The sequence below is a fragment of the Gopherus evgoodei genome, chromosome 2 (genome assembly GCF_007399415.2).
Source record: "Gopherus evgoodei ecotype Sinaloan lineage chromosome 2, rGopEvg1_v1.p, whole genome shotgun sequence".
Lineage (NCBI taxonomy): Eukaryota > Metazoa > Chordata > Testudines > Testudinidae > Gopherus > Gopherus evgoodei.
The window spans coordinates 81,659,964-81,671,397 of NC_044323.1; positions in this window are offsets into that span (position 1 = coordinate 81,659,964).

The window sequence follows — 11,434 nt, forward strand, 5'->3', positions numbered from 1 at the left end:
AAGGAGGCGACAGCAGCGTGGTGACGAGAGGGATGAGGACATAGACATGGTCATGGACTTCTCACAAAGTACGGGTCGGGCAATGTGCACATCATGGTGATGAGCTCTGCATGGTCACCTGTGCTGATCTGAGCTCCACACTGGCCAAACAGGAAATGAAATTCAAAAGTTTGCAGGCCTTTTCCTGTCTACCTGGCCAGTGCATCTGAGTTGAGAGCGCTGTCCAGAGAGGTCACAATGGAGCACTCTGGGATAGCTCCCAGAGGCCAATATCGTTGAATTGTGTCCACACTACCCCAAATTCGACCCAGCAAGGCAGATCTCAGTGCCAATCCCCTCATCGGAAGTAGAGTAAAGAAATCGATGTAAAGAGCCCTTTAAGTAAAAAAAAAGGGCTTCGTCGTGTGGATGGGTCCAGGCTTAAATCAAGGTAACGCTGCTAAATTCAACCTAAAATTGTAGTGTAGACCAGGCCTTACAAGATGGGGGACTTTATCCTGGAAATCAGTGTCTCTGAAAAAGATTTGGGGGTTGTAGTGGATAATCAGTTGAATATGAGCTCTCATTGTGACACTGTGGGTAGAAGGGCTAATGTGATCCTGGATGAAAAAACAGAGGAATCTCAAGCAGGAGCAGAGAGGTTATTTTATCTCTGTTTTTGGCACTGCTGCAGACACTGCTGGGATATTGTGTCCAGTTCTGGTGTCCACAAGTCAAGAAGGGTGTTGATAAATTGTTGAGGGTTCAGGGAAGAGCCCTGAGAACAAATAAGGGATTACAAAGCATTCTTATAGTGATCCACTTAAGGAGCTCAGTATATTTAGCTTAACAAAGACTTGATCACAGTTTATAAGTACCTACTTTGTAAACAAATATTTGATATTGGACACTTCCGTCTAGTAGGGAAAGGTATAACATGGTCCAATGGCTGGAAGTTGAAGCTAAATAAATTCAGACTGGAAATAAGGTGTACATTTTTAACAGTGAGGGTAATTAACCATTGGCACAATTTACTAAGGGTTGTGGCAGATTCTCCATCACTGGCAATTCTGAATCAAACTTGGATGTTTTTCTAAAAGATCTGCTCTAGTTCCAACAGGAATTGTTTTGGAGGAGTTCTGTGGCCTGTGTTATGCAGGAGACCGGATGAGATGGTGGCAATGGTCCCATCTGGCCTTGGAATCTAGGAATTGTGGGATGAGAACTTTACTTACTTGGGTTGGTTGGTGGTTTTTTGTTTTGGTTGTTTATTAACCTTGAATGTTTCAGGAAACCTGGCCACAAAATGTTTGCAAAACTACAAGATACAGCAAATAATGAAACTCATCAAGGAATATTCCACAATGTGCACTGTTCATGCTAGTCATAGTGAAACAGCCCTTAGGGATGTGGTCAAATCATTTCCCTCTCTGCAAAATGAGTGGTGGGAGAGACAAAATCTCTGTTTATTTTTGCTCTCTTGTGTATTTTATATTTCACACATACACTCGCTTTCCTTTCACAGCATAATTATTGCACTCAAGCCAAACGCACATGACTTAGTCTATAATTAATCATTCAGAAGCCTTGAAGAGGGGAATTCCTACTAAACCATTGAAGGAAAAGGAAAAAAACTCAAACACCTGCTTTCCTCCTGGTGGTATTTGTCTAGCAAGAAAGTAGCTGTGCAAGACATTTTGCAAGACTGTACATGAGAGACAGAGAGGCAGATTACAACCTGATTGCTTCACTTTAAAATAAATTGCTGGGTCCACAACATGATGGGGCCAACCTTGCCCCTACCACTGCTCTTCCCTCCCCTTCCCCCGTACAAAAAAGAAAAAGAGAATCACATAAAAAAGTTCTGTTCATTTCCCAGGATTATTAATGTTATATATTAACACCTTTTTAATAATACTCTATGACGATTATTATTTGTATTATACTAATGCTCCAACTGAGATCAGGGCCCCTATGTGAAAGACGTTGTCCAAACACATAGTGAGAGACTGTCTAGCTCATAATCTACATAGAAAGGGCAGACAGAGGAAGAATTATCCCCAAGCTACAGCTGGAAAGCTGAGACAAGTGAGATTAAGGCTCCCATTGGTCAGGGCTCTACCTGCACAGAGCTACTTGCAGGATGGAGGCTTAAGCAACTCAGGGCTGTGGAAGTAAATTAGTGATGGGGGAAACTGAACTCGGAGCACCTGAATCCTACTCCAGCACCTTAAACATAAGTTTACCCTTCTCATACTATGCTATGCTCATATAAATGTTTTCTTCATTGGGGAAAACGACTCCCTTTAGCACTAAATTCTGTCCTCAGATATGTTTAATAGCCCATAAAAGACAATGTGAGCTGTGCATGTCTGAAGGTAGAATTAGACTATGTACACACTACAGTTTATATCCGTATAAGTCATGTCGTTCACGGGTGTGAATAAGTCACCCACTTGAGCAACCTAAGTTACACCGACCTAACCATCAGTGTGGACAGTGCTATGACTGAGAACTTCTCCCGTCAACATAGTGGCTGTCGCTTGCGGGGCCTGGAGTAATTAAGTCGATGGGAGAGCTATTTCCCATTGGCTTAGAGCCTCTGCACTAGCAGCTCTACAGTGGTGCAGCTGTATTGGTGAAGCTGCACTGCTACAAACTCTGTAATGTAGCGAAGAAATCCTTGTGGAGGTCTAGCTCCCAATTCAACAGAGCAGCAAATTCTGCCCTCAGGCATGGCCATTCAGCCCTAGCAAACTCAATGGGATGATGCTGCTGTAACTGAGAGCATAATAATCTGGCCCCAATAGTTTAAAACCTGTCTGACAGGCCCAAAATTGGACATACCTTAAAATATAACTTCAGTATTAATGTCCTCATGATCTTTATCACATCCTCTCCAACATACTGTCACACAGACACAATCCCAACTTCTCAACTGGGCAAATGCCCCCCCCCCAAAAAAAAACCACAAAGAAGGTTTAAGCAGATAATTGGATGTATGGCAGGAATTCCATAAAAGGCTGCAAATAATAGACATTTTTGAAAGGAAGGGGCGGGTAAGTGAGGTATTTATGATTATGAGAGAGTGAAAAGGGATCGGTCCTTTTTACAGAGTCCCATAATATAAGCATAAAGAATACTTGATTAAAATTCATAACAGGCACGTTTAAATATAATAGAAAGAAATACACACACTGTATAATCAGCCTATGGTGTTAACTTCCCTGGGAGAAGGTGCTCACAGCATCAAACACTGTAACTGAATTTAAAAGGGGAGCGACTGGATAATTTTATGACCAGGAAGAATATCTATTGTTATAACTTGCTAAAATAGGATGAATCAATTCTGATGCTTCCAGACATAATGAAGGAGTATGGAAGGAGTTCCCTTCTGCATCCCTCCTCTCTGGACAACACTGTACAATTGTTCAGGTGCATTGTTATCATCATTATTAATTTTCGCATTTCTCTGGTGCATCAAGAATTGGCCACTGGCTATGGCTCTACATCAGATATGATCAACTAATGGTCTGATCTGGCAGGAAAATGTTATATATTTCTGGTTTGATGTTGAATAAGCACAAATACTGACTGTGCCACCCCCATTTTTTAATGCAAGGAGAGTACGGAAATATATACCACTCCTGTGGTGTAAAATGAACACACCTGTGAAAAACAAAGGTAATCAGTCTCAGCTGAGCCCTGCCAGTTTTGAGAGTACACCGGACTCTCACTAGAACACACGTCTATATAACGCGAATTTGGATATAACGTGGTTGGGGCCATGGATCCCAAATTTAAGTACAGTACAATTTTTTTGAGTTTGAAGTATCCTTGATGTTCATTACCTTATCATTCATTCCTCCAAGATTGTTGGAGGAAAGACACATATACTGTATCACAATCTGAGGAGGAATTCAACTTAGAGGGATTTACAGAGAAGGAAGTTGGAAGAACAGACATGGAGTGGTTGCAGGAGCTGTCCCAGCAACTGTCCGGGCTCCGGGTAACTGTTCTGCCACAAAATATTGAGTCCTGGATAAGCAGAAGAATTTTGTCCCGTTGCTGAAAATCTAATGGGTGACCAAATTCTTCAGGCCATACGACCAAACAACATTCCAGAAGCTGAAGAATTGGCCTTCACCGTGGAAGAAGACAAGGAAGATGAAGTGGATGTCGTTCCAATATCAACTGCAACCGTAGCCGGCTTATAGACTGCTTTGAGATGGTTTCAGATGCAAGACGTTGAGCCTAATTATGCAGCTACGTAGTCTTTTGCAGTTTGCTAAGCGAAAGCAGCACAGCAGCAAGAAGCAAAAGCAACTCACAGACTTTTTAAAGAAAAACTAGACTAGTTTATTGTAATGTCTACTTTAAATCTCTAATAAAGCAACACTTTTTTTCTCGTTTATTGTTTCCTTCAAGTAGGAGTTTGTTTTCTATACTTTATGGATGTGAAGGTAATTAGCGATACAAAAATTTCTATATACATATTTATATATACAGTGTATATAAATTTCTCTGTGGCATTCCATACACGAAGATGGAAGTTTCTCTATGGCATTCCATATGCAAAGATGGAAGTTCATGGCGCCTGAAAGTGGACAATCAAAACAAAGCACACAAAGCATTTAACCGAATTCATTAAAATCACTTCCATTTCAAAACGCACTTTCCACTGATGCCCGTGGTGAGTACTGTATCTTCTAGACTCGTTTTTCATGACAGTTCCGAGTTTTGATGCTATCATTAGCCTGCTGTAACCAGCAAATACACAACTACATATACCTGTACTGAAATTTCGGTCACAAAAATATAATTTCATTTTAACGCGATCCCCTCTATAACGCAGTACTTGGCATGGATCCCAAATCCCATGTTCTAGTGAGGGTCCGATGTATTTGGTTGTGCAGTTGTGACTGGATCCCTAGGGTATGACCTGGAACTGGGGTACTGCTGTGCCCCCTTAACTCTCCAGCCTGGGTTGTCTCTCATAATGCTTTGCTAGTGACAAGCAGCAACCCCCTATGGGCTCTGTTATCACTTAGTACAACGGCATGAGGAACCCACATCACACCCAGCTAAACTGCATGAATGCTCCCTGAGCCACTCACAAATCAGACAGAAAAAGGCACTACAAATCTCTCAAGCCCCCAGCCTTGCACCCCAGAACTATATCATCTTGCCCTGGTGAGAAGCCTGACCAGTGTAAGTTTATTACCCAGTCTACCCCACCCTCCATATGGAGAGGACACACACTAGCCTTTGTAACCTGAGCTGAGATTTCCCAAGTGCTTCAGCCAAAACACACTGTTTTAGATAAAATATAAAACAAGTTTATTAACTACAGAAAGCTAGATTTTAAGTGGTAAGCACAAACGATCAGAAATAGTTACCAAGAAAATAAAGGGTAAGCACGGAGTCTAAATCCTAGACCTTATTAGACTGAGCAATATTTGAATCAAGCAGTTTTTCTCACCTCACTGGATGTTGCAGGTAGGCTACAGTCCTTAATATGCAGGGTTTCCCGTTAAGCCTGGGACCAGTCTCCTCAGTTCAGATCTTTATCTTCCCAGAGTTCTTGTGGCTTCCAGTGTAGATGGGGGAAGAGAAAGGTGCCCTCATGATGCCATTGTCCCTTTTTTTATACTCGTAGGCCATATCCCTGGAAAGACATTAGCCCAAGCATACCTGGTGGGCCTTGCTGAGTCACAGGGTTGAGCAATCACCACTGGTGGTGCTTCTCTTAGCCCTGTCTACACTGGCAAGTTTCTGCGCAGTACAGCAGCCTTCTGCACTGTAACTCCCGAGGTGTACACACTGCCAAGCCACTTAGTGTGCAGAAACTGTGCAGTTGTAGCGCTGTAAAAAAACCACCCTGACAAGAGGCGTACAGCGTTCTGCCCCAGGGCTACAGCACCATGGTGCCAGTGCAGATACCTTGGTTGATTACAGCACTACAATTGCCCTCTGGGAGGTGTCCCACAATGCCTTTCACCTCTCTGATCATTGGTTTGAAATCTACTGCCCTGCCCTCAGGTGACCAACTATCAGCCTGACCCCGTAAATTCCTTTGGAATATTGAAAGTCCCCTTCCTGTTTGCTCAGTGATGCATTCAGTGGTCTCAGTGCATCTTTCCAGGTGGCCAAGCCTGCTCCACGCACCAGGCAATCCCCGGCTTGGAGCAATGCAGAGCTGCTGGACCTCATCAGCATTTGGGGAAAGGAGGATGTCCAGTCCCAGCTGCGCTCCAGCCATGGGAATTATAATATCTATGGACAGATTCACGATGCATGACAGAAAGGGGCCATGACCGGGACACACTGCAGTGCAGGGTCAAATTGAAGGAGCTGAAGAACGCCTACCACAAGGCATGAGAGGCAAAGCGCCGCTCCAGTGCTGCACCCATGAGCTGCTGGTTCTGCAAAGAGCTGGACACGATACTCGGTGGTGACCCCAACTCCAGTGCGAAGACCAGGAGGAGGAAATCTTGGATGAGACTGTGGAGTGGGCGGGGAACCCAGAGGCAGAGGATGACTTGGAGGTCAGAGATGCATGCAGCCAGGAGCTCTTTTCTACCCTGGAGGAGTCTAGCCAGTCACAGCAATCGGCTCTTGGCAAAGCACAAACAGGAGAGGAGGCCCCTGGTAAGTGAATCTGATTTTGGGAATTGCTGAAGCGAGTTGTTGGGGCCAGGAGGGTTGCAGAAAGCAGGCTTGTCTCCCACAGCATGCCTAGTTGAGCGGTGGAACAGGCTGTTGATAGACTCCCTCACTTCACGGTAATCTCCCTCAGAGATCTCCAGGAAACTCTCATGGAGATAGTGGGCAATCTGCTGCTGCAGGTTCCTCAGCAGAGCTGCTTTGTTTCTTGCCCCATTAACTGTAACTTTCCCGCACCACTGTGTCATCACGGGGTGGGGGTGGTGGTGGAAATGGGGGTGGGGGTGTGGAACCATTGCTGCACACAAGCAAGCCACACAGGGGCCAGGACGGAAGCTGCAGGCTTTGAGAAGACCCTCCTTAATTCCATGCTCACCCTCAGCAGCGAGATATCTTCCATAATGACCACCTCCTATGGAAAGTGTGGGGACAAGAATGATCATCAGGCCCCCTCTACAGTGCTGACTCTTCCAGAGAGCCACGTGCCCAGTGTACAGCAGGGTCTGAGAAGAGTGATTTACCCTGTCCCAGTGGCTACTCACCAATTTGGGTGTCTTGTGGCTCATGTGTGCTTGTCTGGGGTCAGTGACAGGTGTGTGAATAGTGGCTGTGTTTTAAAACAATGAAACAGTGTTCTCTGTGTTGCAAACAATACTGCTTCTGTATAATGTTGCGTTTAAACTTCACAGAGATGACCTTGGGTGCCCAGCCTCCCTCTTTGTTATCGGCAGCTGAACAGCTGCACAGAATTAGAAAGCAGCCAAGAAGAACTAAAGAGGACTTTCTGTGTGAGATTATGATGCACTCTGCCGCCACAAAACAAGAATTGAAGGAATGTTGGGACAGCGAGAAGAAGGACAAAAAGGAAAATGCGGCGTGCCAGAATGAAGACATGGAGTGGCTCTTTAAAGGTTATGGAGCGTCAAGCAAACAAGCTCCAGGCGATACTAGCTCTTTAAACTGAGCAGCTCCGTGCCCGCCCTCCCACCCCACAGCCGCTGTCGCAAAACTCTTTCCCATGCGCCCCCCAGACACTGCCAACACACTCTTATCAACCTCCTGGTTCCAGTCTGTACCCGCAGCATTCCACTGCCCCCCCACTCACAGTCCAGCACTGCGGACTCCCAGTACCCACTGCACTCAACACCCATCCCTCTGCAGTTTAGGCCTGTTGAAGTACAGCACCCACTGCACTGTACTCCAAAGGAGAAGGTTGGATATGATTCCTGGACAAACCCAATCTTTAGCCATTCCAGGATGCCTCTTCCTCCTGGGACCTTCCCTTCCCCCATCCCGCTCCCTGCTGATGGTTTTTTTTATTTGACTCTCTCCTCCGGTTGTTGTCTTTTAATAAAAGAATTGCGTTGGTTTGAAAGCAATCTTTATTCCATTATTTGAAAGCAAAAAGAGCCCTGCAAAGCAACAGACAATTATGTTAAACCCACATATTGCATCACATGCACCAATCACCCCCTAGCATTACAAGCACTGCACTCCCAAGCATAGCAACAAATATTAGTGACTTTCAGCTTCAAATTGCTGCCTCAAGGTATCCCTGATCCTTATGGCCCTGCGCTGTGCCTCTCTAATAGCCCTGGTCTCTGGCTGTTCAAACTCAGCCTCCAGACGCTGAGCCTCTGCAGTCCAGTCCTGAGTGAACCTTTCACACTTCCCTTCACAAATATTACCAAGCTACAGCATGAGGCTATAAGCATAGGAATATTGTCATCGGCCAGGTCCAGCTTCCCATAGAGGCAGCGCCAGCAGGCTTTTAAACAGCTAAATGCACATACCACAGTCATTCTGCACTTGCTCAGCATGTTGTTGAACCGCTCCTTGCCGCTGTCAAGTATGGCTTCATAAACCACGGCAGTAAGGGGGAGGCAGGGCCTCCCAGGATCACAATGGGCATTTTGACTTCCCTTACGGTGATCTTCTGGTCCGGGAAGAAAGTCCCTGCTTGCAGCTTCCTTAACAAGCCAGTGTTTCGAAAGATGCGTGCGTCATGCACCTTCCCCAACCGGCCCGCGTTAATGTCTGTGAAACATAAGAACAGCCGTACCAGGTCAGACCAAAGGTCCATTTAGCCCAGTATCCTGCCAGGTGCCCCAGAGGGAGTGGACCTAACAGGCAATGATCAAATGATCTCTCTCCTGCCATCCATCTCCATCCTCTGACAAACAGAGGCTAGGGACACCATTCCTTACCCATCCTGGCTAATAGCCATTAATGGACTTAAATTCATGGAGGTTATCTAGTTCTCTTTTAAACCCTGTTATAGTCCTAGCCTTCACAACCTCCTCAGGTAAGGAGTTCCACACGCTGACTGTGCAGTGCGTGAAGAAGAACTTCCTTGTATTTGTTTTAAATCTGCTGCCTATTCATTTCATTTGGTGAACCCTAGTTCTTGTATTATGGGAATAAGTAAATAACTTTTCATGTCCACGGTGATCCATAAGTGCCTAGAGAACCACTGAGAAATACCACTTCTTATTAATGTACTCAGTGGCTAAGTGGTCTGGTGCCAGAATTGGAATGTGCGTGCCATCTATCACCCTTCCGCAGTTAGGGAAACCCACTTGTGCAAAGCCATCTACAATGTCACGCACGTTGCCCACAGTCATGGTCTTTCAGAGCAGGAGGCGATTAATGGCCCTACACACTTCTGTCAACACGAGTCCAACGGTAGACTTTCGACTCCAAACTGATTAGTGACCGATTGGTAGCAGTCTGGAGTAGCCAGCTTCCACAGTGCAATCGCCATGCACCTCTCCAATGGCAGAGCAGCTCTCATTCTTGTGTCCTTGCACCGCAGAGCTGGGGTGAGCTCATCACACAGTCCCATGAATGTGGCTTTCCTTACACAAAAGTTCTGCAGCCACTGCTCATCATCCCAGACATGCATGATGATGTGATCCCACCACTCAGTGCTTGTTTCCCAAGCCCAAATGCGGCGTTCCACTGTGGTCAACACCTCCGTGAATGCCACAAGCAGCTAGTAGGTGTGGCAAGATCAATGTTGCACTCCTCTTGCCTTTGTAGTTTAAGGAATAACTCCACTGCCACTCGTGACATGTTGATCAGAGTGAGCAGCATACTGAGGCAGCCCGAAGAGGCAGGGCGCGCAGTACACAAACCGTTGAAAGATGGCGCCAAATGCAGATGGAAGCACAGGGATTACTGGGATGCGAAGCAATGCATCACAGATCATTGGGACAGGCCCCAGGATATCCCACAACCCCCTCCTCCTTCCCACAAGTCTTAGCAGCAGAAGAGGAAGAGATGCTCTGTGGGATAGCTACCCAGAGTGCACCGCTCTGAATACCGCTGCAAATGCCGCAAGTGTGAACACGCTATTGCGCAGGCAGCTGACAGTGTGAACACACAACAGCGGTTTCCCTTCAGCGCTCTCTGAACGGTGCTGTAACTGCCGGTGCTGTAACTCTGCCAGTGTAGACATGCCCTTACAAAATTGTAAATCCCTTATTTAAAACTCCCTTGCTAATTAATGGTCATTTAACACCCGCCTGGGCATGGATCACCTCCTTTGTTCTCAATGGAGAACTAGCAATGGACGACTCCCAAATTTACAACATATTTCAACAACATACAGCAAAATCTCATAACTTTATGTACACTGATGATATACATAATTTGACAGAACAATGGGTTTTAGCAGACCATGGCCTTTCCTATGATAGCTTGCGCGGCATGCTCTGTATGAAATATCACAGCCATCCATGATTAATGAATAAGGGGGTTACAGGGTGCTACTCTGAGGTATGGTGTGTCACAGCGGTGCTGTCAGATGAAAACTGCCAGATTTCTGCAATGCAATTTGTGAGATCTCTGTAGAACGTCTTTGACATTTTGCCAAGGATTACAGATTCTGCCTGTTTCAGATTTATGAGCTGTGGCCAGATGCTGGGGAGTGTGCAAATGTTCATTGCCTTTATTAATCACCAAGCAGATTTTTAAAACTGGAGAATGATCAAAAAAGCTGCAGAAACTCAGAATCTCATCCCATTTTTAACAGTTCAATTACAAAAACAATTGCTTAACCAATTGTGACTATTTTGCCAGATCTGAGCCTGATATGATTTAAAACAGCAGTTAAAAATCCCTGGAAAAGATATTGGCTTTAAAATGTAAATTCCAAAGACCCTTAGCAAGACTGGCACTGCCAGATTCCAGTATAATGATTGCCTCATGTTTGCATATGGCCTCTAGATACTTCAGATTTGTAAAAGTCAGTTTGAGCATAAACTGATAATAAAGAAGAGGTTTTGTTATTTCCTGAGAAAGGTACTGTACACAGGTGGGGATATGGGGCTGAATTCATCCTTAATGTAACTCCACTGAAATCAGTGGCATTACAGCCAGGATTTATTTGGTTCCCTGAGTTTGTTGCCAGCAGCCCTTAAGCAAATATGTACCATAAATTATTAGAAATAGGCACTTTGTGAAGTGCTGTGTTTAAAAATGACACATAAAGCTGGAATGTTCATCTACAGTATGGAAAAATATTCCACTATATCTCATTATATAAATTTTAGTCTCCCTTTAGGGGTTTATCGCCATTCTCACTAATGTTGGGTTGAGCAGGCCAAGGTTTACTTTTCTTCATCTTCCTTCCATTTGATCCAAGCCCCCAGAGTTCAGAAGGAGCAGGTTCTAGCCTTTGGGCCCTGCAAACCTCAGAGCTCCAGGCCCTTGCCTGATGCGGTAGAAGTGGAAACTTGAAGGAGGATCTCACCTAGGGCTGCCATCTCTGAGGTACAAAAAAAAG